Source organism: Staurois parvus, unplaced genomic scaffold, assembly GCF_062004578.1.
Source record: "Staurois parvus isolate SC_StPar_1 unplaced genomic scaffold, SC_StPar_1.0 ptg000803l, whole genome shotgun sequence".
Lineage (NCBI taxonomy): Eukaryota > Metazoa > Chordata > Amphibia > Anura > Ranidae > Staurois > Staurois parvus.
Genome location: NW_028318599.1, coordinates 279,541 through 302,717, shown reverse-complemented (window position 1 = coordinate 302,717; position 23,177 = coordinate 279,541).

Here is a 23,177-nt window from a genome sequence, read left to right as displayed (position 1 = left end):
AAGCCTTGACCAAGACCTGGCAGTGACAAGTTTGGTTGGTATGCTGAAAGTGAACTCTCAGCACACAATCTCCTGCCACCATGAATGCATATATGTCGTGGCTAGTCATTAAAAAGCCCACCTTTCTTAGGGCCAGCAAGAGGCCAACCCCTACCTGTGCTCTTTAAGTGGGTTTTAATGCATGGAGGCAGAGCAGCTTCCATGTGTTTACAGTTGTCACATGATCGGGCCCCATCCCACTGTTGACAGCTTGGTCAGTGTCTGGACTGATCTTGGTGGAGAAAATAGCATACCGGATGTTCTATCTCTCCAATCTACGTGTGATCTCTGTAACGTACAGTTGTGATGAGATAGCGATAACTCCAATCTTAGTTGAATAACACAGGCAGTAACTCGATCGGATGACATCTTGTAGATCTTGTGAAGTTTATTCCATAAACTGATAGAATCTTACAACAATGAACATCGGATAGGTCAAAAGATCATAATGTGATCTACTTCCATAAGACATGAAGCATGAAGCTGAAATGCATTTCTGGGAAAGGGGAGGGCTATCTATACAGCAGAACTAAACCAGAGGAAAGGGAGGAGCAGAGACAAAATACAGAGAACACTTAAAGGCATATGACAGTCATCTGAAACATGACACCGGACATATCTTATCAACAAGTTGATTCACGTACCTACCTATGGTTGTTAGTCAGTTGGCATCTGTCTGTCACCACAGGCATGAGATATTGGCCCTCTCAAACTGAAATGAGTAGAATGGGGGACTGTCCTCTCATGTCCAGGTTCTGCTTTAGGGTCTATGTCAAGAAGATTTAGTTGAATTCAAGCTTGTTTTGTATGTTCATGGAAATGCCAAACCTGCTTGAAGCAGGTCAAATGCAGCGTAGAAGGTGATCAACTGTAGGCCATGTGCGACTGTCAATGAATTCTGAATGATCTCAGAAATGTCTCGAATTGGGTCCATTGACACAAGACCAAAGCTTGTCAACACAGAGCCCTTAAGGTGACCATAGATGAGCAGAAGGTGAACACAGTGATTTGTCCGACTTACTGCATAAAATTAGCAATTTGGTAAATGTTTTCACTGGTTGCTTAGAATACCTCTTTAAAGAATTAACTATTGGCAATATAAGGATATTCATGGACCCAAAAAGGGTGTAATATGTCATTCAGATATTACTATCAATCATATACCCGTTATTTAGAATTCCCAATATTGGGCAGAGTCTTAAAACAGCCATCAAAATCAAAACATGGTATATTAAAGTGTTACTCTACCCACAACAGTAAAGTCTGTAGATGCAGTAAAGCATGCTTGTTATACTCACAGTGGAACCTAAGGGGTTAATCCTCCACATTGTGTAAAAAGGCTGTTTGATCCTGTCTTCTCTGATTCTCCCCTTCTTCTACTGTCCCCAATCCATATGCTGATAATACAGAGCTCTAGGAGTCACTCTGAACATGCTCAGTTTAGTGTGTATTGCTAGAGAGTTTTTTTTATCTTGGGAGTGTGCGCACTTCTCTTTGCGCTGGGAGCGCGCCGCACAGCACGCTCCCAGCACAAAGACCGGGGTGTCACTGAGAGCCCTGGGTCCTGTTCTAACGATCGGGACCCCCAATTCCGGGTCACATGATCGCTGTGATAGCCTGTGATTGGCTATCACAGTGATCAGCCACTGTACAGCCCGCCCCCCCTCCCCTTGTTATTTTGTTCTCTGAATGGAGGAGAGAGATACATTGTATCTCTCTAACTCCTTGCATAGAGAAAATAAACTGGTAAAAAAAAAGTAAGTATTAAAAAATAAAAGAAAAAATACCTAGATCAAGGTTTGATCTAGTTCAGTGCCAGAGTTAATGTTTGGGTCAAGGCCAGGGTCAAAGGTCAGATTTTTTTTTTTTTAATTGGTGTTAGTGTCAGTGTGTTTTAGGTAAAACAAAAACAAAAACAAAAAACAAAATGTGCATTATTGTTTCTGGGCTGTACTGTGAGTGCAAACAACAAATAACACACACATATGGTATCACTGCGATCGTCAAGAGCTGGAAAATTTATTTTGGGTTGTTCTTTGGTGGTAGGTTTTATCATGTTGAGAAATCACTTTGAAAAACACCCTCTTAGCATTTCTAGCCGTGGCCATCTTGAGTAAGGACAGATGATTACTGTAGTATTTACTTCCTGGAATCCATCTGCCCCTAGCTCAGGCATGCAGAAAGGAGGGTGTGCTTAGCTGAGAATGCCCCTCCTTCTTTCCTGAAGACTCCTGGGATGTATGACATCATTTTGGCCTCGACCAGAAACCAGAAAGTAACTGAAGAAAGCGGACTGACCATTTGAGCACTCGGGCACTGCCCGAGGGCCCAGGGTCAGTAGGGGGCCCCATGAGATGCCCCTGGTACCTTTCATTGGCTTTTTCTTAGGCTTTTTTGGGTGTGGGCGAGGACACAGGGGCCCCATGATCCCCTATTGCCCGGGGGCCCCATGAGTTGTCAGTCCGCCCCTGCTAGCAGCATAAGGAATACAAAGAGTTCATGTTGATTGAGAGGGTTTACTTCTGCTTTAAGTATTGGCAAAGCAACTGACAGACAAACAGGTCCATAGCAGAAATCTAAAAAGTAGTTTTGGTCTATAATGTACAGAGAAGACTCACCCCCACCCCTTTAAAATAATGACTTTTTTTTTTGCTTTGCACCATGGAATGAAGACAGACACAGTTTTTGTTTTATCCAGCTGTATTTACTCAATGCATCTTATAACATCCAAATGAAAGCTATAACAGCGTGTCAGAAATATTTTTTTTAAAAATTCAGTCCTTGTTCACACCAATGCGGCTTTGCGGTAAGTTGAGTAAATACAGCTGGATAAAACAAAATCTGTGTCTGTTTTCATTTCAGGCTGCAAAGCAACAAAACGTGATTATTTTAACCCCTTCATGCCGACGTGACACAAATATGTGGCCTCACAGAACTGGGATTATTTTTCCGTGGGGCCACATATTTGCGCATCTCTCTTTTTGCAGGGAGCACGATGCACGGCACGCTCCCAACACAAAGATCGGGGTGTCACTGAGAGCCCCGTGTCCCGTTCTAACAATCGGGACTCCTGATTTCGGGTCACATGATTGCTGTGATAGCCTATGATTGGCTATCACTGTGATCAGTCACTGTACAGCCCGCCCCCCCCTTGTTATTTTTCTCTCTGTGAATGGAGGAGAGAGATACATTGTATCTCTCTAACTCCTTGCATAGAGAAAAAAAAATGGTAAAAAAAAAAATAATAATAAAAAAAAAAAAAAAATATATATATATATATATATATATAAGAAAAAATACCTAGATCAAGGTTTGATCTAGTTCAGTGCCAGGGTTGGTGTTTGGGTCAAGGCCAAGGTCAAACTTTTTTTTAAATTGGTATCAGTATCAGTTAGTGTCAGTGTCAGTGTGTTTTAGGTAAAAAAAATACCAAAAAAACAAAATGCGCACTATTGTTTCTGGGCTGTACTACGGGTGCAAACAACAACTAACATACACATATATGGTATCGCTGCGATCATCAAGAGCTGGAAAATTTATTTTGGCTTGTCCTTTGATGGTAGGTTATGGTAGTAACAAGAAACACACAGCTAAATTTAAAAAAAAAAATTTTTTTTTTACTATTTTGGGCCAGTTTTCCTTTGATAATAAAAAACACCAGGAGATATCCATTACCATTTATCACCAAATGAAAGCCCAATTCGTCCTGACAAAAACGCGGTATAATCCACCTGGATGTACAAAGTAGTTGTGATGATATGTACGGTTTTACTAACACAGGTCAACGTTGCAAAATTGTGCTTAGGCATTTAGATTTATTTTACCCTTAGGCGTGAAGGGGTTAAAAAAAAGTAATGTGTTTATCTCTTTTAAAAATACAATAATATATTTTTTAGGGGGAAAATATTTGGGGATATTGTTTTGCAAAAATAATTTTTTTTTCTATGCAATCTAAAGACAAAAACAGGCGTGAAGGGGTTAGAGAGGGGGAGGGGTGATTTTTTTTTTTTCCTATACCCACTGTACATTGAAGTGTGAAAGCGGAAGTGGTTAAACCACAGACCCATACTGATAATAATCTTTACAAAAACTGTGTCTGAGCACATTTTAATGAAAGAGTTAAAAAAAAGTAAAATAATAATATACAGTAAGTTCCCATAAAAGAATAAATTTAAAAATAGGGATCTCTGTGTCTGGTGGAATGGAAGGCAGAGCAGAGGACACAGATGGGTCAGTCCCAGCGTTCACAGTCAGTCCTCCTTCCTGTATCAGCATCAGAAAATGTAATTCAGCCGAGTGATGACTGTACTTCCTCTTTATGTACCGCGCCTGTGTGCACAACCGAAGCTGATGTGCGTTATATACTGATCAGAGCTCATTGACCTGTCCCATGCATTGTACTCCGATCTCCAATCCATGGCAGTAAAAATGAGATGGGGAGGTGATCGGAGGAGATCAGCCTAGGGTGACAACACTGGCTCTCCATGTATGGTATGGCGAGTGAGCGTTGTCACCCAGGGGCGGACTGACAACTCATGGGGCCCCTGGGCAATAGGGGATCATGGGGCCCCTGTGTCCTTGCCCAAACTCAAAAAAGCCTATGAAAAAGGTACCAGGGACATCTCATGGGGCCCCCTACTGACCCCAGGCCCTCGGGCAGTGCCCGAGTTTTCAAATGCTCAGTCCGCCCCTGTTGTCACCCTAGGATGGGAAGTTTGTTTCAGGCCAGATCACCAGGTAAAAATAAAAGACAAAGAGCCTTAAAAATTAAAACTAATGCAGCTACCACATCTAGGGACTTGTCCGTTGAATGGCGGTATTAACTGGAAAAAAAAAAAAAGATGTTTTCTGAATGTCGAAGATGCTGGGCTGTCTCTGAAAAGTGTCAGAAGGGTAGTTTTCATTGCTGGGTGCTGTTCTTTTTAAAGTGTTACTAAACCCACAGCAGTACAATCAGTCTGTATATGCAGTAAAGCATGCTTGTTATACTCACTGTGGAACCTAAGGGATTAATCCTCCTCATTGTGTAAAAAAAGGCTGTTTTGATCCTGTCTTCTCTGATTCACCCCTTCTTCTACTGTCCCAATCCATCTTCTGATAGTACAGAGCTCTAAGAGGCACTCTGCACATGCTCAGTTTAGTGTTTATTGCTAAAGAGTTGTTTTTTTTTGCTTTGGAAGGGTGCATGTGCAATCCCCTGCATTGTGTAAAAAGGCCATTTGATCTTGTCTTCTGTACTCCTCCTCTTGTTCAAATGTCCACATCTTATCTCTTGATAAGACAGACTGAACCGTAGCCATTCTGCACATGCTCAGTTTGGTCATTTGTATACATGAGTCATGTACTGTACTAAAAGTGTTACTAAACCCTGGACCCTGCATTCACTATATCCACTCTCCCCGGACCCTGCATTCACTATATCCGCTCTCCCCGGGCCCTGCATTCACTATATCCGCTCTCCCCGGACCCTGCATTCACTATATCTGCTCTCCCCGGACCCCATATTCACTATATTCGCTCTCTCCGGACCCTGCATTCACTATATCCGCTCTCCCCGGACCCTGCATTCACTATTTCCGCTGTCCCCAGACCCTGCATTCTCTATATCTGGTCTCCCCGGACCCCGCATTCACTATATCCGGTCTCCCCGGACCCTGCATTCACTATATCTGGTCTCCCCGGACCCCGCATTCACTATATCCGGTCTCCCCAGACCCTGCATTCACTATATCTGGTCTCCCCGGACCCTGCATTCACTATATCTGATCTCCCCGGACCCTGCATTCACTATATCTGGTCTCCCCGGACCCTGCATTTACTATATCTGGCCTCCCCGGACCCTGCATTCACTATATCTGGTGTCCCCGGACTCTGCATTCACTATATCCGGTCTCCCCGGACCCTGCATTCACTATTATCTGGTCTCCCCGGACCCTGCATTCACTATATCCGGTCTCCCCGGACCCTGCATTCACTATATCCGCTCTCCCCAGACCCTGCATTCACTATATCCGGTCTCCCCGGACCCTGCATTCACTATATCCGCTCTCCCCGGACCCTGCATTCACTATATCCGCTCTCCCCGGACCCTGCATTCACTATATCCGCTCTCCCACAGTACACAGAACATGGAAATGCAATTATTGTAGTAAATATAAACTGCTAAATATCTTTTCTCATCAGCAGTATATAGCAGTCTTGTGATTTCTATCAGTGTCCAGCAGAGCACTGGTTAAAGCTTGTAGGAGGAGTTTTCTTTCTGCTCTTGGAGGAGGTGAAACCCCTGACCCCTCTGTCTGGACAGTGCTGATTGGCTCTGTGCTGATCACATGCACTCTCCCAAGGAAAAAAAAAACCCTCTCTAGAAATAAACACAAAACTGAGCATGTGCATGTGACTACGGGTTCAGTCTATATCGGGTGGTCATTTCAACAAGAGGAGGAGCAGAGAAGACAGGATCAAACAGCTTTTTTACGCAGTGCAGAGGATTAACCCCTTAGGTTCCACAGTGAGTATAACAAGCACGCTTTACTGCATATACAGACTTTACTGTTGTGGGTAGAGTAACACTTTAATATAACATGTGTTGATTTTGATGGCTGTTTTAAGACTCTGCCCAATATTGGGAATTCTAAGGGATATATGATTGATAGTAATATCTGAATGACATATTACCCCCTTTTTGGGTCCATGAATATCCCTATATTGCCAATAGTTATATTTATTATTTTATTGTGTTCCACTTTTTTATAGATTTTTTGTGTGGTGGCCATATGGTGAGGAAGACTTACCCAACTTTTCACCTTTTCCCCTCTAGTTGGATGTTTTGCATTTTCTGTCTTTCAATCAGGTGGGTTTAACCCCTCGCCCTCCAGAGGATTACTTCCTGACCAGGCCATTTTTTTGCATTACGGCTCTGCGTTACTTTAACTGACATTGCACGGTCATGCAACACTGCACCCAAATGAACTTTTTTCCCCACACTTAGAGATTTCTTTTGGTAGTATTTGATTACCTCTGAGCTTTTAATTTTTTGCACTAAAAAAAAAAAAAGAAGACTGACAATTTTGAGAAAAAAACCCAATATTTTTGACTTTTTGCTATTAAACATGTCCAGTAAAAAAAATTTAAAAAATCTAATTTCGTCATAAATTTAGGCCAAAATGTATTCTGCTCCATGTCTTTGCTAAAGTAAAAATCCCAATATGTGTAAATTAATTGGTTTACGTGAAAGTTATTGTGTTTACAAATGGCGGTATATATAGTGGAATTTTTTTTTTTTTTACTAGTAATGGCCGCGATCAACGACTTATGGTGGGACTGCGGCGGGCATTCTGACACTGGGGAGATCTGACTTGGTGTCACTGACATCTCCAGTGACACCAATACAGTGATCAGTGCTAATAAAAAGCACAGACACCATACTAATGACACTGGGCAGGAAAGGGTTAACATCTAGGGTGATCCAAGGGTTACCTGTGTGTGTTTTACTAGGGGGCTGTGTTTGTTCTTTCCACTGTAAGCACACTGTTTTGTATGGTTGTGCTATGCAGAGCCATACAAAGCAGTGTGCTGGAGCTGACATGGGAGCAGGGGCGGACTGACAACTCATGGGGCCCCCGGGCAATAGGGGATCATGGGGCCCCTGTGTGCTTGCTCAAACTCAAAAAAGCCTATGAAAAAGGTACCAGGGGCATCTCATGAGGCCCCCTACTGACCCCGGACCCTCGGGCAGTGCCCGAATTTCCGAATGGTTAGTCCGCCCCTGCATGGGAGAGCCCTGTATTGTGTACATACAGTTCTCTCCTCCATCGGAAATACTCGGTGATCACCGGGTGCCGGCGAGTAATCACCAGCCGGGACCCTGTGATTGACAGACGAGGCCACGAATGGCAGCGCGGGTACTGCGTGCATGTGCGTGATTCGCACATGCCCCCTGCATGGAAATGCAAGATTACAGATATACACCCTGTTCCAAATTATTATGCAAATTCTATTTAAGTGTCACAAAGATTAAATATTTTGTTTTTCAGTGTAACTCATGGATGGCATTGTGTGTCAGGGCTCTTTTGATCACTGAAAACAATCTCGGACACCTGTGATGATTAAATTGGCCTTTGAGGGTGTTCCACATTATTAAGCAGAGCACCATTTTCAAGCAATATGGGGAAGAAAAAGGATCTCTCTGCTGCCGAAAAGAGTGAAATAGTTCAATGCCTTGGACGTGGTATGAAAACATTCGATATTTCACGAAAACGTAAGCGTGATCATCGCACTATGAAGAGATTTGTGGCTGATTCAGAGCACAGACGGGTTGGTGCAGATAAAGGCACATTGAGGAAGATTTCTGCCAGATCCATGCATCGGATCAAGAGAACAGCTGCTAAAATACCATTACATAGCAGCAAACAGATATTTGAAGCTGCTGGTGCCTCTGGAGTCCCACGAACATCAAGGTGTAGAGTCCTCCAGAGTCTTGCAACTGTGCATAAACCTTCTATTCGGCCACCAATAACCAATGCTCACAAGCAGAAACGGCTGCATTGGGCAGAAAAATACATGAAGACTAATTTTCAAACAGTCCTGTTCACTGATGAGTGCCGTGCAACCCTGGATGGTCCAGATGGATGGAGTAGTGGATGGTTGGTGCCGGCCACCCTGTTCCAACAAGGCTGCGACATCAGCAAGGCGGTGGTGGAGTCATGTTTTGGGCCGGAATCATGGGAACAGAGCTGGTCGGCCCCTTTAGGGTCCCCGAAGGTGTAAAGATGACCTCTGCAAAGTATGTGGAGTTTATGACTGACCACTTTCTTCCCTGGTACAGAAGGAAGAACTATGCTTTCTGTAATAAAATCATCTTCATGCATGACAATGCACCATCTCATGTTGCAAAGAATACCTCTGCACCAATGGCTGCTATGGGGATAAAAGGAGAGAAAGTCATGGTGTGGCCTCCATCCTCCCCTGACCTCAATCCTATTGAGAACCTTTGGAGCATCCTCAAGCAAAAGATCTATGAGGGTGGGAGGTAGTTTACATCCAAACAGCAGCTCTGGGAGGCTATTCTGACATCTTGCAAACAAATTCAAGCAGAAACTGTCCAAAAACTCACAAGTTCAATGAATGCAAGACTTGTGAAGCTGCTATCAAATAAGGGGTCCTCTTGGACTCCGTTTTGCACAGAATTGACGCTGTAATGCTTATGGAACGCATTCATTATACACTACTGGATAAGATGCACTTATACGATAAAGAATGGGAGTCATGGAAGGATTGTAGACATTTATTGCATGATTGACAACATCCCCGGTGAAGATTGGCTGACATGTATTGTTGATAGATGTATCACTCAATCTATTTTATCATTTATGTATCTCATGTACTTATAACCTTCTTGTTTCCTCTATCTTCTTTCTTATGTTAATATACTTTTATGTATTGTACATTTCAAATATGCCTTATTTTTTTGGACAATATCACTTTCATACTGTGCTGTTGTTTTACTGTCTACTTATGTACAATAAAATTGTTTGTAAACAAATAAGGGGTCCTATGTTACAATGTAACCTGACCGGTTCAAATGTTTAAAAAGTTAAAATGTTGTTCAAAGTTTGATTGAAATAGCTTTTGATTTCAGTAAATATGCTGCAAACACAACAAATGACAATTTTCAGTTCTTTACAACCTATAAAGTGTTTTAAAACTTCCTGTGCGTAATAATTTGGAACAAAAATCCTGTTATCATTAGGAGGTTTGTTCAATAAAATGTGAATTGTACTCTTATAGTTGTAACCTGAGAATTATGCCGACTGTTATTTACATCAATTATTTAGGGAAATGAGAAAAATATCATATGCATAATAATTTGGAACACGGTGTATATATACGTGATTTTGCGCACCCCTGCCGCCTTGTAGCAGTTCTGCTATAGGGTGGCGGTGAAGCGGTATATGATTTTGTGTTTTGTTTTTTTTCATATATATATATATATATATATAATAGACATGGACAAGCCATACCTTATGTTTCCCTTTGCTAGTTTCTAGACGGTCCCGGTGCTTAACTGTAGTGATTCCCAGGGGGACGTGGAGACCCCTTCCTACGTTATTTTGAGGAGGGATATTCTAATGTGGTGTTATTTGGTCATACTTCTTTCAACAATTCTTTAACTTGATTGAGCTGTGAGCACCACCAAACTTCAGCTGTATTGTTCATATGCAAATAAATATTTTTGTATAAAAATCTTGCTACAGATCTGATCGTATTGTATGCGGAGTCATCCCTGAAGAAGGAGCTGTGTCTCCGAAACGCGTCGGAAACTCAATATAGAGTGCGTCGGGCACTCTGCTTATATGACACATTGTTGTATACTGTTTCTGTAACAATATATGGAAGATGGAACATATCATCTTTTAGATTTTTTAGATATTATATAATAAAGACTATTTACAATTTTTAATGTTGTTTTTCACATTTGCCTAAACAATCCCATACTTATATAGGGGGAGTTTGTGATTGAATTGAATACAGGAGGTGTGTTACTGGCCAGATTACCAGGTGAAACAGAGGGGGGAAAAGCCCAAGAAAAGAAAACTAATGCGGCCTCCTCATCTAAAGATTGGTAAGCAGCAATATATTGCATTTTTGTCTTTGGGTTTAATACTGCTATAAAACCCCTCGTTAGGTTTTTTTTGTGTTTTTTTTGTTACAAATCCATCTGTAGTGCCCCTCTAGATAAGCAGGGGGAACTAGAGTTCCATTTTTAGTTAGGAGGGCTGAGTAGCAGCCTGGGTGCAATAGTTAGCAGGGTTAAATTTAGGTCAAGGCTGAGAAGCTATGCAGGTCAGTCTCTCTGATACCCCCCTCTGCTCTTGAATCTTGGAGAAGATTCTAGAAGCAGTGGGTGGGGGTGAGGAGGGGCTGGCCTGCACACTTTGGGGACCCTGACCAATCCCCAAGCAGGAGGCTTGGCATGGGGCCAGGGCAGCCCTTAAATGTGACAGAGCTTGTTCAGTAGCAAGAGAGCTCGGGTGGAAAAAGGAGTGAGAAGGCTGAGGTGCAGGAGCCTAAGAAGGGGCCCAGTTGGGAAGGGACCTACCTCCAGGCAGTGGGGCTGATGGGGAAGAAAGCTCAGACCTCATTGGTCCCCGGAGCGAGGACCACCTGTACAGCAGGGAAGGAGCCAGCCCAGTGAAAGGCCTGAAGGCAGCTACAAACCCACCAGCTCATAGGAACAGGACTTAGTGAGTAGTCCTACACCCCCAGAGCCAGATAAAGGGGAGCGGAACACTCTGGTGGAGAACCTGATTGGCATCTTACCCGGGACTGTTTATCTTCAAGAGGCAGGCACTGGGTCCTCTTGCCCGAGAATTCCTTCAGACAGCTGGATAGAGGAGGATTATCTGGGGTCTGGGGTGGTACACCAGGAGAGGCTGGAGAGCTCTCCAAGAAGAGGTTCTGCTGTGTAAAGACTAGAACATAGTTCCAGGAAGCTGTCCTCAGTTGCTATTCTCTTGGGCATCCCCCCTTACCCCATCCACATTCAAAAACCCCTAATAAAACAAAAAAAAGAAGCAAGCTCAAGGACTGTTAACTGTCTCCTGGAGTGCAAGGCTGGAAGGAAATGTGTATTGCCTCGCTGTGCAAGACTAAGGGGGGACCCAGATCTCTAGCCACTCCTAAGGGGGTAGTGCTACACATCCAGCACCAGATCCAGATCTTTTCTTCTTTAGTCAGGAGTGCACAGCCCACTATGACACCATTGACAAGTCAACCATTCGATAAAGAAGCCAGCCGATACATCTCACAAAAATAATGAGGTCTATTTGCAGAAGCCATGTACAAAAAGCCGAGTCAATAAATAATATTAAATGCGGCTGACGTTGGCCATGAAGGTCCTGCTAAGTATGTAGTTGGCTTGATGGAGCTCCTTTTTAAGATTTTGGTATTCTAAAGCCTAAAAAATATTTTGATGATTAAGCAATGAAGTCGTATTTCCCTAGTTGGGTTGATGGTTAAGAGACGTGCCAGGATTACGGGTCAGTTACCACAAAACTGAGATGGGGGTGGTGTGCCGGGGTCACCGTCCGGCTCGCTCATTGTGATGGGACCAGAGGACTCCGACAACCTGCTGCTGCCGCCTGCGTGCATGCTGGCCGATGCGGGAAGCTCTTCTCTCTGCTCTTATCTTTGAAATCTTATCAAGGATTGCCATCTTATCTGTGCGCTCTTATCACTGATCACTATTAGTCTAAGTGGCCCTGCTGGCCGGGAACATATGGTCTATAATGTGGGGAGCGGGACGTCCAACCACGGCTCACTTCCGCTTGGGGCATATTCTGAATATGTTTGTTACCAAGTGCAGTGCCAGAACAAGGTCATTCAGCGCTTGGGGCGAAATTGGGAAACTGTCCCACCACCACCTCCTGCCTAGCAGACACCCCAACCCACCCAGGGCCGTGGATATGGGGGGACCACCGACAGCTGCAAGCACACAATAGGATCCTTCAGGATGGAGAGTGGGGGAAGGGTCACATTTACTAGACCATTGAATTAATGAATGAACACAAGTGATAGGTACAAATCACTCGCTGTGTTAACCCATAACTGAAGCATAGTAAACATTTTTGTGGTTTTTTTTGGGGGGGCTGACAGGTTATATTCTGAATTTGTTTGTTACCAAGTGCAGTACCAGAACAAGGTCATCCAGCGCTAGGGGCAAAATTGGGAAACTGTCCCACTACCACCCCAACCCACCCAGGGCCGTGGATTAGGCGGTACCACTGGTCCTTCTGTACGGGGCCCAGGCAGCTGGGTGGATCAAATGTGGGCAGGGAGGGCAATCAGCACAGAGTGGGGCAATTACTGGAACTGATCCCCTGCATGGCTCTCTCTGCAGCAGCTGAAAGCTGGCTTCTTCTCTCTCCCTCCCGCTGGCTTTCAGCTGCTGCAGAGAGAGACATACAGGGGATCTGTTCCAGTAATTGCCCCCCTGCTGCCCAGGGCCCCCCTGTGTGCCTCCACTCCCGCAGTGCATCCGGCTTCCCTTCTCTTCTTGTCACTGGCAGCTGCAAGCACACAATAGGATCCTTCAGGATGGAGAGTGGGGGAAGGGTCACATTTACTAGCCCATTTCATTCATGAATGAACACAACCAGTGATTGCTACCAATCACTCGCTGTGTTAACTCAAAACCGAAGCATAGTAAACGTTTTGTATTTTTTTTCAGGGAGGGGCCTGACAGGTTGCCTGTATGGGGCCCCATGGATTTGAACAGCAGCCCTGAACCCACCCCCTGTTGGGTGGAGGAAGGGAAGGGGCAAATAGTGTTTGTGGCATGCTGTGAAATACTATCAATGTTTGTGGTGCACTGCAGCGAACTGAAAAGTTTAAGATCGGTACACAAATATTGGGAGAGGGAGGAGAATCTTCTAGGTTGGTGGTGTCACTGAAAGGAAATAAATGTCCCTGTATAAGGAGTGTCACTGAAATGAAAAAGAATGTCCTTGGTTTGGGGGTGTCACTGAAAAGAAAAAAAATGGCCCTGGGTTGGTGGTGTCACTGAAAAGCAAAAAATGTCTCTGTGTCGAGAGTGTCACTGGAAGGAAAAAAAATGTCCTTTCAGTCAGGGGTGTCGCTTGGAGGAAAAAATTTCCCTCAGTCGGTGGTGTCACTAGAAGGAAAAAAATGCCCCTGTGTCAGAAGTGTCATTGAAATGGAAAAATGTCCCTAGGTTGGTTGTGTCCAGGGGCGGACTGACAACTCATGGGGCCCCGGGCAATAGGGGATCATGGGGCCCCTGTGTCCTTGCCCAAACTCAAAAAAGCCTATGAAAAAGGTACCAGGGGCATCTCATGGGTCCCCCTACTGACCCCGGGCCTTCGGGCAGTGCCAAATGGTCAGTCCGCCCCTGGTGGTGTCACTGAAAGGAAAAAAATGTCCCTGTGTCACAGAAATGAAAAAAATGTCCCCTGTGTCATGGGTGTCGCTGAAATGAAAAAATGTCCCCTGCGTCAGGGGTGTCACTGAAACGAAAAAATGTCCCCTGCGTCAAAGGTGTCACTGAAAGGAAAAAAAATGTCCCTGCACCAGGGGTGTCAGAAACATCACTGCAAAACTCCTCCCCCATTGCCCCAATACAGAGTTCTTCCTTCAATTCACCCCCCCCCCCCACACTGTAAAGCTCATTACTAGGGATGAGCTCAGGCATGTTCAGACATGGAAACTCACCTGATCTATCCATCTGTGAATCTGTCAAAGGCAACATCCAATCATAGGAGGCATTCCCCGCCCCAAAGCTGAATGCATGTGCGGCTGCCGGGCAGGGAATGCCTCCGCCATCTATAATTTGCTATTGGCTTTGACAGCTTCCCAGCGGGATAGCTCAGGCTGATTCTGATTTGTGTCCGAATACATTTGGCCTTATCACTACTCATCCCTCATCCTCCCCAACACAGAGCTCTCATCCAACCAGCTTTTGCTGCAATAATCACATCCAGTCCAGACATTTTCCCCCACAATACGTTTTTTTACCACTAGATGTCCTCGGTCTTATGGTCAGCATCTCTCAAACCACTTCTTCTGATCCCGGGTCCTCTCAGAACCAGACCCAGCCTGTGACTGGACAGTGAAAGGGGAAGCATTGAGGAGCTCATCATTCCATCACTCTGTCCTCTCCTCCTATCAGCATGCTTCTTGTCAGCAAATGAACTGATTGACTTCTTGCGCTGCTTCTTCCTCTCACACTCCAGCCTTGCTGTACAGGAACGGCAAGGGGACAATACCACGTCACATTCAGGTACTTCTACTGCTTATATTTAAAAAAAATAAATGTAATGGTGTGTTAATAATTACAGAGCTGCATTCATTTGTGTCCTTTATATCTGCCTGGAGTTCAGCTGTAAAGGTCCTGCCATTGAAAGCTCATTTTTAATGTGGACAGGTGACGTCTTGTGATGGTGCAGACCATCGAAGGTCCATTTCAGGCAGTCAAGGCAACCCAAGGCTGTGGGTGCCTGTGACTCAGCACAGCGGAGTATGGACACATTACAATGTGGGACTCTGGAGAGGTTGTATTCAGGTACCTGGGCACTCAGCTCGTAAATCTCCAAACCGCAAACACACAACTGTCCAGCAGCGGATCTGGCCCCGACTCGGAGGACGATTAATGTGTTTACTGAGGGGACTTGTTCATACAAGTAAATAGCGACCTTAAGTACCAGGCTGTTTAGCGGTTCCTGCATTACGGGTACACCGCGTACGGCCAGAAGGTCCGTTAGTCATTCTAGACTTCGCCACAAATCAATTCAGTTAAGGATAATTTTCTGTGAAGTGAAATAAATAGATGGACGGGCCATTAAAAAGACATCTCAATCCATCGATTTGCAAAGTGGTTGCAGTTGTACATTTTATCTACAAAACCAACCCATCACTTTTTGGTTCAAGGACCGCTGTGCTGTTGAGCCAGTGAGCATCTTTATGGAATAAAATGTCTTAAGATACAAAGAGGAAACTCAAAAACTTTCAAGGATAGATAGATAGATAGATAGATAGATAGATAGATAGATAGATAGATAGATAGATAGATAGACGGACGGACGGACGGACGGACGGACGGACGGACGGACGGACGGACGGACGGACGGACGGACGGACGGACGGACGGACGGACGGACGGACAGACAGACAGACAGATAGATAGATAGATAGATATAGATAGATAGATATAGATAGCTCCTCCAGTCTCTTGGACATTTCTCAGCCAAAGACATCAAACCTGTACATTTACCTCTTCAGTGGCCAATGTGTTGCAGTTCCCTCAATCTCTCTTTGACATTCAACACTTTTGGTAGTCTTGGGTTCCTGTTCCACCACCATGGGATAGTAAGATAGACAGATTAATCAATAATATCCTGCAAGGTATCTAAAAAGATCAAACCAGTACACCTACTTCTTAGATGGCCCATGTCTTTGAGCTCCCCCTATCTTTTTGACATTAAACACTTTTGGGAGTGTTGTGTTCCTGTTCCACTGCCATGAGACAAATAGATAGATAGAGAGATAGATAGATAGATAGATAGAGAGATAGATAGATAGATAGATAGATAGATAGATAGATAGATAGATAGATACCCCAGTCTCTTGGACATTTCTCACTCCTGAGAGCCAAAAACATCAAACCTGTACACTTACCTCTTCAGTGGCCAATGTGTTGCAGCTCCCTCAATCTCTCTTTGACATTCACCACTTTTGGTAGTGTTGGGTTCATGTTCCACCACCATGGGATAGTAAGATAGACAGATAGATATGTAGATAGATTAATCAATAATACCCTGCCAGGTATCTAAAAAAATCAAACCAGTACACCTATTTCTTAGATGGCCCATGTCTTTGAGCTCCCCCTATCTTTTTGACATTAAACACTTTTGGGAGTGTTGTGTTCCTGTTCCACTGCCATGAGATAGATAGATAGATAGATAGATAGATAGATAGATTTTTGGCCCTTATCCAGTCAAGTATCTAATGAGATCACCTGTACAGATGTACCTCTTCAGTGGCCCATGTATTGAAGCTCCCTCAATCTCGACATGTCACTCTTTCGGGAGTGTTGGGTTCCTGTTTTGCCATTAAATAGTAAGGGGATAGACAGATAGATAAATAGATCAATCAGCAATACCCTGTTAGGCATCTAAGAAATCAAACCAGTATACACACCTTTTTGATGGCCCGTGTCTTGCAGCTCTCCCAATCTTTTTGACATTCAACACTTTTTGGCAGTGTTGGGTTCTTGTTCTGTCAGCATGGCATAGATGATAAATGATTTGTGCTGCTTACCCTGTCAGATATCTAAAGAAATCAAACCAGTACACCCATCTCTTAGGTGGCCCATGTCCTGGAGCTCCCACAATCTTTTTGACAATCAACACTTCTGGCAGTGTTGAATTCCTGTTCCACCACCATGGGATAGTAAGATAGACAGATAGATAACTAAAAAGATTAATCAATAATACCCTGCCAGGTATCTACCGAAATCAAACTAGCACACCTGTCACTTAGGTGGCCCATGTCTTGGAGCTCCCCCAATCTCTTTGACATTCAACAATTTTGGCAGTATTGGGTTCCTGTTTCGTCAGCATGAGATAGATAGATAAATAGATAGATAGATAGATAGATAGATAGATAGAGAGATGATAGATAGATAGATAGATAGATAGATAGATAGATAGATGATAGATAGATAGATAGATAGATAGATACATAGATAGATAGATAGATAGATAGATGATAGATAGATAGATAGATAGATAGATAGATAGATAGATAGATAGATAGATAGATAGATAGTTTTGTGCCCCCTAACCTATCAGATATCTAAAGAAATCAAACTAGTACATCCATCTTTTAGGTGGCCCATGTCTTGGAGCTCCCCCAATCTTTTTGACATTCAACACTTTTGTGAGTGTTGGGTTTCTGTTCCACTGCCGTGAGATAGATAGAACCATGTTGTGTCACAGGGTTCACAAGCATCCTAATGCAACCACTTCATCTAAGGGCAGGCAACTTTGTAGGAAGGGGTAATTTATTTCCAGCGAAGAGCGCACCCCTCTGTGCCCCCCATGCGTCAGGTGACCTTGGTCCCCATGCCCCATGGGACCCATGTGTTCGGCTGGATTGTCTAAGTCCTAACCCAGAACCATGGAAGAAATATAAGGCATTGTGATGCAAGTACTCATGACCAGATATAGGTTAGCGCTGACCAGTGTCCATCCAGTTTTGAGATTTAGATATCTCTGCCACTGCCTTGCATTTTTCTCTGACATTCTCTAATTGGAAGAGATGCAAATTGCATTACCATCAGGGGCGGGCTGACCATTTGGAAACTCGGGCACTGCCCGGGGGTCCAGGGTCAGTAGGGGGCCCCATGAGATGCCCCTGGTACCTTTTTCATAGGCTTTTTTGAGTTTGGGCAAGGACACAGGGGTCCCATGATCCCCTATTGCCCGGGGGCCCCAAGAGTTGTCAGTCCGCCCCTGATTACCATCCTGCCTCTCCACCTTGTCCAATCAGAGAACGTCTGGTATTATTTGTGAAAGATACAAGGCATTCTCTGAATGCTGCCCGTGCCAAGTAAGCAACCTCCTGTGTTCACAATGCAGCAGGGCAGTTGCTTGGCACGTAACCAGGAAGACAGTGAAGATCACTGGAGTAGTAGCAGCTACTACACTGATTCTCTGCTTCCACTGGGATTGGTCAGGTATAGTATATGCATAGTTTCATTGGTGCATGCTGGACTAATTATTATTATTGTACAGGATTTATATAGTGCCAACAGTTTGCGCAGCGCTTTACAATGTGACCAATGAAACTATGCAAAAAAACCTCACATACCTGGACTTCAGTTTTAAATTCTATAAACATGATAAAAAAATAAAAAAAAACCCTATAAAATAGTTCATACAGAAGTGTGCAGTGTGTGTGTTACATTTAGTAAAATACCTAAAAGGTTCTTGCTAGTATGATATAATGGTTGATCCGCCCCGTGTGTTCTCCATATATTACGTAGATACTTCCCAGAATACAGTGAGTCTCCTCTGAAGCTTGTGGCCTTCTGCCCTCTCCATTTTGCTGTAAACTTGCTAAGTACTTCCTTTATTTGTTATTTTATTATATTTTGGCCGCATTGTTTATGTTCTGAGGCCTTGTTGGCTCCTTTCCATCTCTTACCCGTCAGGAAAACTCGTGAATTTCCGTCATGTGGAGATCGGAGCGCATTGTCCTCACAGCAGTGGACAACTATCTGGTGTAAGATGAAACAGAGAAAGGGATGGCCACGCCTCGGGTAATGGCGTACATTGACACTTTGTAACCGCCGCTGTAGTCACACAATAGCAACGCACAAAGCACAGTAACCTACACTGGCCAATTGGCACTCATCGCTCTACTGTAATGGCGAAAGGTGATTGGTTAAATTAGAATTAAAGAAAAAAATCCTTCAGAGCCAAATACTGCCAGGCCTGGAGCAAGAACAGATTGGGCATGAAGCCAGCGCTCCAGCACATGGAGGATAAAGTAAAGAGACAATCTTTATTATTAGAAAAGTTGAAAGCAAGAAGTGGAGCGTTTAAAGAAAAATTTGATAATGAGAGGAGATTTGCCAGCCAGACATCAGCAAGCTCTGTGGATCAGCAGCCTCAGGTAATGGATGACCCGGCACCATCTACATCAGCGTCTCTCCCCCCATGTCAGGCTGAGGAGTTGTCAGTTGCAACCAGCCAGGGGGTTGAGGGTGAATATGGAACCCTGAAGTTCATCCAGCACATGGAGTCTCCCCTGAGAGCAGACAAGTTTGCCTTCACTGATGACCCTGCAGAAGTCCCTGAGGATGGACAGAGGAGGTACAGACTGGCAAAGCCAAGACTGGTGGAGAAAGCCCAATATACCAACATGGCTGCTTCCAGCATGTCTGCCCCACCTGCTGCGGTGAGTACTGTGGATGAGGAGCTCTGCAAGCAGCCTGCTGTGGAGGAATCCTCATCCAACATGGAGGAAAAATCCCTGGCAGAGAGGTCTCCAGACCATCAGGGGAATGTGGGTGAACCTGCACCAAGCACCCCACAGATGGAAATTGCTGCTGCTGTTCCTGCTGAGACCAGTAGTCCCTCTACAGGCAAGATGGCTGCCCCCTGCAGAGAGACTGTTTCACCTGAGCTCCCAGGTGCTCCAGAGCTGATTGATGCTGGTGGGGGAGGGGAGCAGCACACTGCACCATGTGGAGAGCCAACAGCACACATGGATGTCTCACTTGTTGCTGTGTCTGAGAATCCAATCCAGTCCTGGGCTGAGTCTCCTTTCTTGGAGCAAGAGATGACTGATGGAGCTTCTATGGTTGCAGCAGTGAGTGCGGACATTGCTGTGAAGTCTATGACTGTTGAGACTGGTAAAGCAATGGATGTGTTGGTGGTGGGTGGAGGTGAAGGGGTTAGCATTGCTGACAGAGGTAAAAATGACATTTCTCCCCCTGCTGAGCAGAGAGAGGATACACCATCCAATCCTGGATCTGTGCAATCGGTATCTGCCAGAGTTGCACCAGATGCTCCCAGACACACAAATGTTTCTGCTGCTGGGAGGATTGGGGGGAGCTATGCCTCTGTTTTGGGGAGTCGCACCAAGGGGGGTGGGGGTAGTGTTGGGAATGCTAATGGTCACAATTTGGGGAGGTTTGGTGGTGGGATGGTTGGTGGGGTCAGGAGAAGGAATGTGGTACAGTTGAAGTGGGAGGGGGAAGGGAACCCACCAGTAAGGGGGAGGGTGGCGGAGTTGATTCTAGAGATGGGGTTTAAAGCCTGTGATGTGTTTGCGTTGATCTGCCCAGTAGGCAGCTATGAATACGATTTGTCGTTTGTAAAACCTGAAGGCCTGGACCTGTTTTGGGAGAGATATTGGAGGTGCAGGAGCCTTCAGCAGTGGAGAGGTTTGGTGGCAAAGGTTGTTTCCAGACAGCCTTTGATAAAATCGGTGACAATCCTGGTCCGGAATGAATCCATACCAGAGGCTGATTTAGTAGTTTGGCTGCGCCGACATGGTGAGGTCCTCACCCCACTGCGGAAGGTCCTGGATGAGCATAGGATATGGACAGGGGCCTGGACGGTGTCAGTGCAATTGAGGGTGCTGGGCAATGTGGTTCAGCATCTTCCCTGCTCAGCCTTTCTGGGGAGAGATAGGCTGACCATTTTCTATCAAGGTCAGCCTAAAGTTTGTAACAAATGCGGAGAGAAAGGCCATTTTGCATCGTCCTGCACCATCAAGAAGTGCTCACTGTGCCAGGATTTTGGCCATTTGGCCAAAGAATGCACCGAGATTCGGTGTAATTTGTGCCAGCAGCTGGGTCATCCATACAGTCTGTGCCCAGAGGCACTACACAACCTGCCAGGACTGGAGGCTGAGCTGCAGAGGCTGGATAAAGAGGATGAGGCAGCTGATGCTAGGGAGGAAACTGTAGTTGCCCCTCCTGTGTCTGTTCCCTCTGTTGTGTCAGATTGTGTTTCCCCCAGTAATGTCACCCCTGAGTCTGTCCCTCCTGTCCCTCCTGTCCCTAATCCTACAGTACATAGATCCTCCAGACTGGCGGAAGCTGCTGGGGGGGCTGGTTTAGCGGATCTTCCCTCTCGGCCTACTCCACCTCCGGTACCTGTCCCCCGTCAGCGCAAACGTGGTCAGGAGGTTGTGGGGGTGCCGGATGGGGGTGGAGCCGATGGGGCTCAGGGAGGGGTATCCATGTCCCATGTCTCACCTCCTGCTGGGGGGGATTCGGCTGATGAAGGGTGGGAGAGGGTGAAGGAGAAGAGGAAGAAGAAGAAGAGGAGGATGAGAAGAGCTGTCCTCTCTTCCTCAGAATCAGATCCAGGAGGGGTCCCTCTTGGCAATACTTTTTGAGTTTTGTCAGGTGATGAGATGGTATCTGATATATCCATTTCTCTATCATCTATGGATGAGGGGGAGTCACGTACTCTGAAGAGAGCTGTTTCGGGTGATGAGAGTGTGGTAGAGGTTAAGAAACAACTACCCCAATCATCCTGATGGCAGTTCCCACTCTGTTAAAGGTGGCGACCATTAATGTCGCCAGCATTAAATCTGCAAGAGCTCGTGATACGGCCTTATTTTTGCTCAGCGAGTTTGATGCTGAGATTTTATTTTTGCAAGAGACCTGGCTCAATACATTGGCCGATGTCTATCTAGCAAAAAGGGAGTGGAGATGTGGTCCCTCCTTTTGGTCTCTTGCGGCTGAACCTTGCAGCGGAGTTGCGGTCCTTTTTAAAACCGATATGGTAACGTGCCGGCGGGTAATTGAGGTAGAAATGGGGAGATGCATGGTCTTAGACGTCTCTGTTAGGGGGCAGGACCTGCGCCTGATCAATATCTATGGTCCCCAGTCAAAATGGGGCAGGAAATGCCTCCTCACAAAGATCAAGCCCTTCCTTTTTACGTCCCAGCAGGTTGTCTTTGGAGGTGATTTTAACACCATAATTAGGCCTGAAGACAGGAGAGGCTCCATAGACAGGCTGGGTTATGATAGCGTTTTTCTCAGAGATTTGGTTAGACAGGCAGGCCTGGTAGATGTGCACATTAAGCACTGCCCTGGCAGCACGGGGTTCACATTTCAGAGAGGGAATAGTCAGAGCAGGATAGACAGGTTTTTTTTAAAGGAGAACTCTGCTTTCTCGGCTCCTGAGTTGAAGGCGGTGGAGTTCTCTGACCACTGTATGCTGTCTGTGACTCTGAATGCCCCGGGACACTCCACCCAGGGGAAGGGGTGTCTGGAAACTGAATTCGGCTCTCCTGGAAGATGTAGAGGTAAGACAATCCTTTGAGGATTTTTTTCAGGCACAGGTTTCTATTCTGGACTTTTGCAGCAGTAAGTCAGAGTGGTGGGAGCTTGTGAAACAAAGGGCGATCAGACTTTTCAAGGCCATAAGTAAGAAGAAGCAGCTTGGTATGTATATTGCCTACCAGCATTTGCGGAGGAAGCTTGATCGTCTTGTCTCGTATGGAGGAGATCCAGGGGAGATCTCTGAAGTGAAACTTCTTCTTAGGAAGTGTCAATACGACCGGCATGCCTCCTTGGTTCTGGAGAGGGATTATGGGAAATATCACTCACCTGATCCATACCAGAACTGTAAGCAAGGCATAGCAGTTAAGACGGTCATTGGCCTGAAAGACAGTACAGGTTCCCTGATAAAGTCCAGATCAGGGATCTTGGAGATCTTTGGGTCATATTATGCAGACCTCCTGGGAAGAAAGGACCTTAGCCGGGACAGGATGGAAAGCTTTCTGGATTCTACTCCAGGATTGGGAAATGGTGCATTGCTTTTGATGAATTTGACAGAACCAATTTCAGCGGATGAGGTAGTTCATGCTATAGACAAGCTGGCTACCAAAAAATCGCCTGGGCCAGATGGATTGACAGCTGAATTTTACAAGTGTTTTAAGTCCATTCTGGCTCCCTTTTTAGCGGAGGTTTTTAATAGCTGTCTAGAAGAGGGTTCGCTCCCTCCCTCCATGAGGCAATCTGCTGTGATTCTTCTGTCAAAAGGTAAAGACCCCTCAATGATTGAGAACTGGCGCCCCATCAGTCTTCTCAA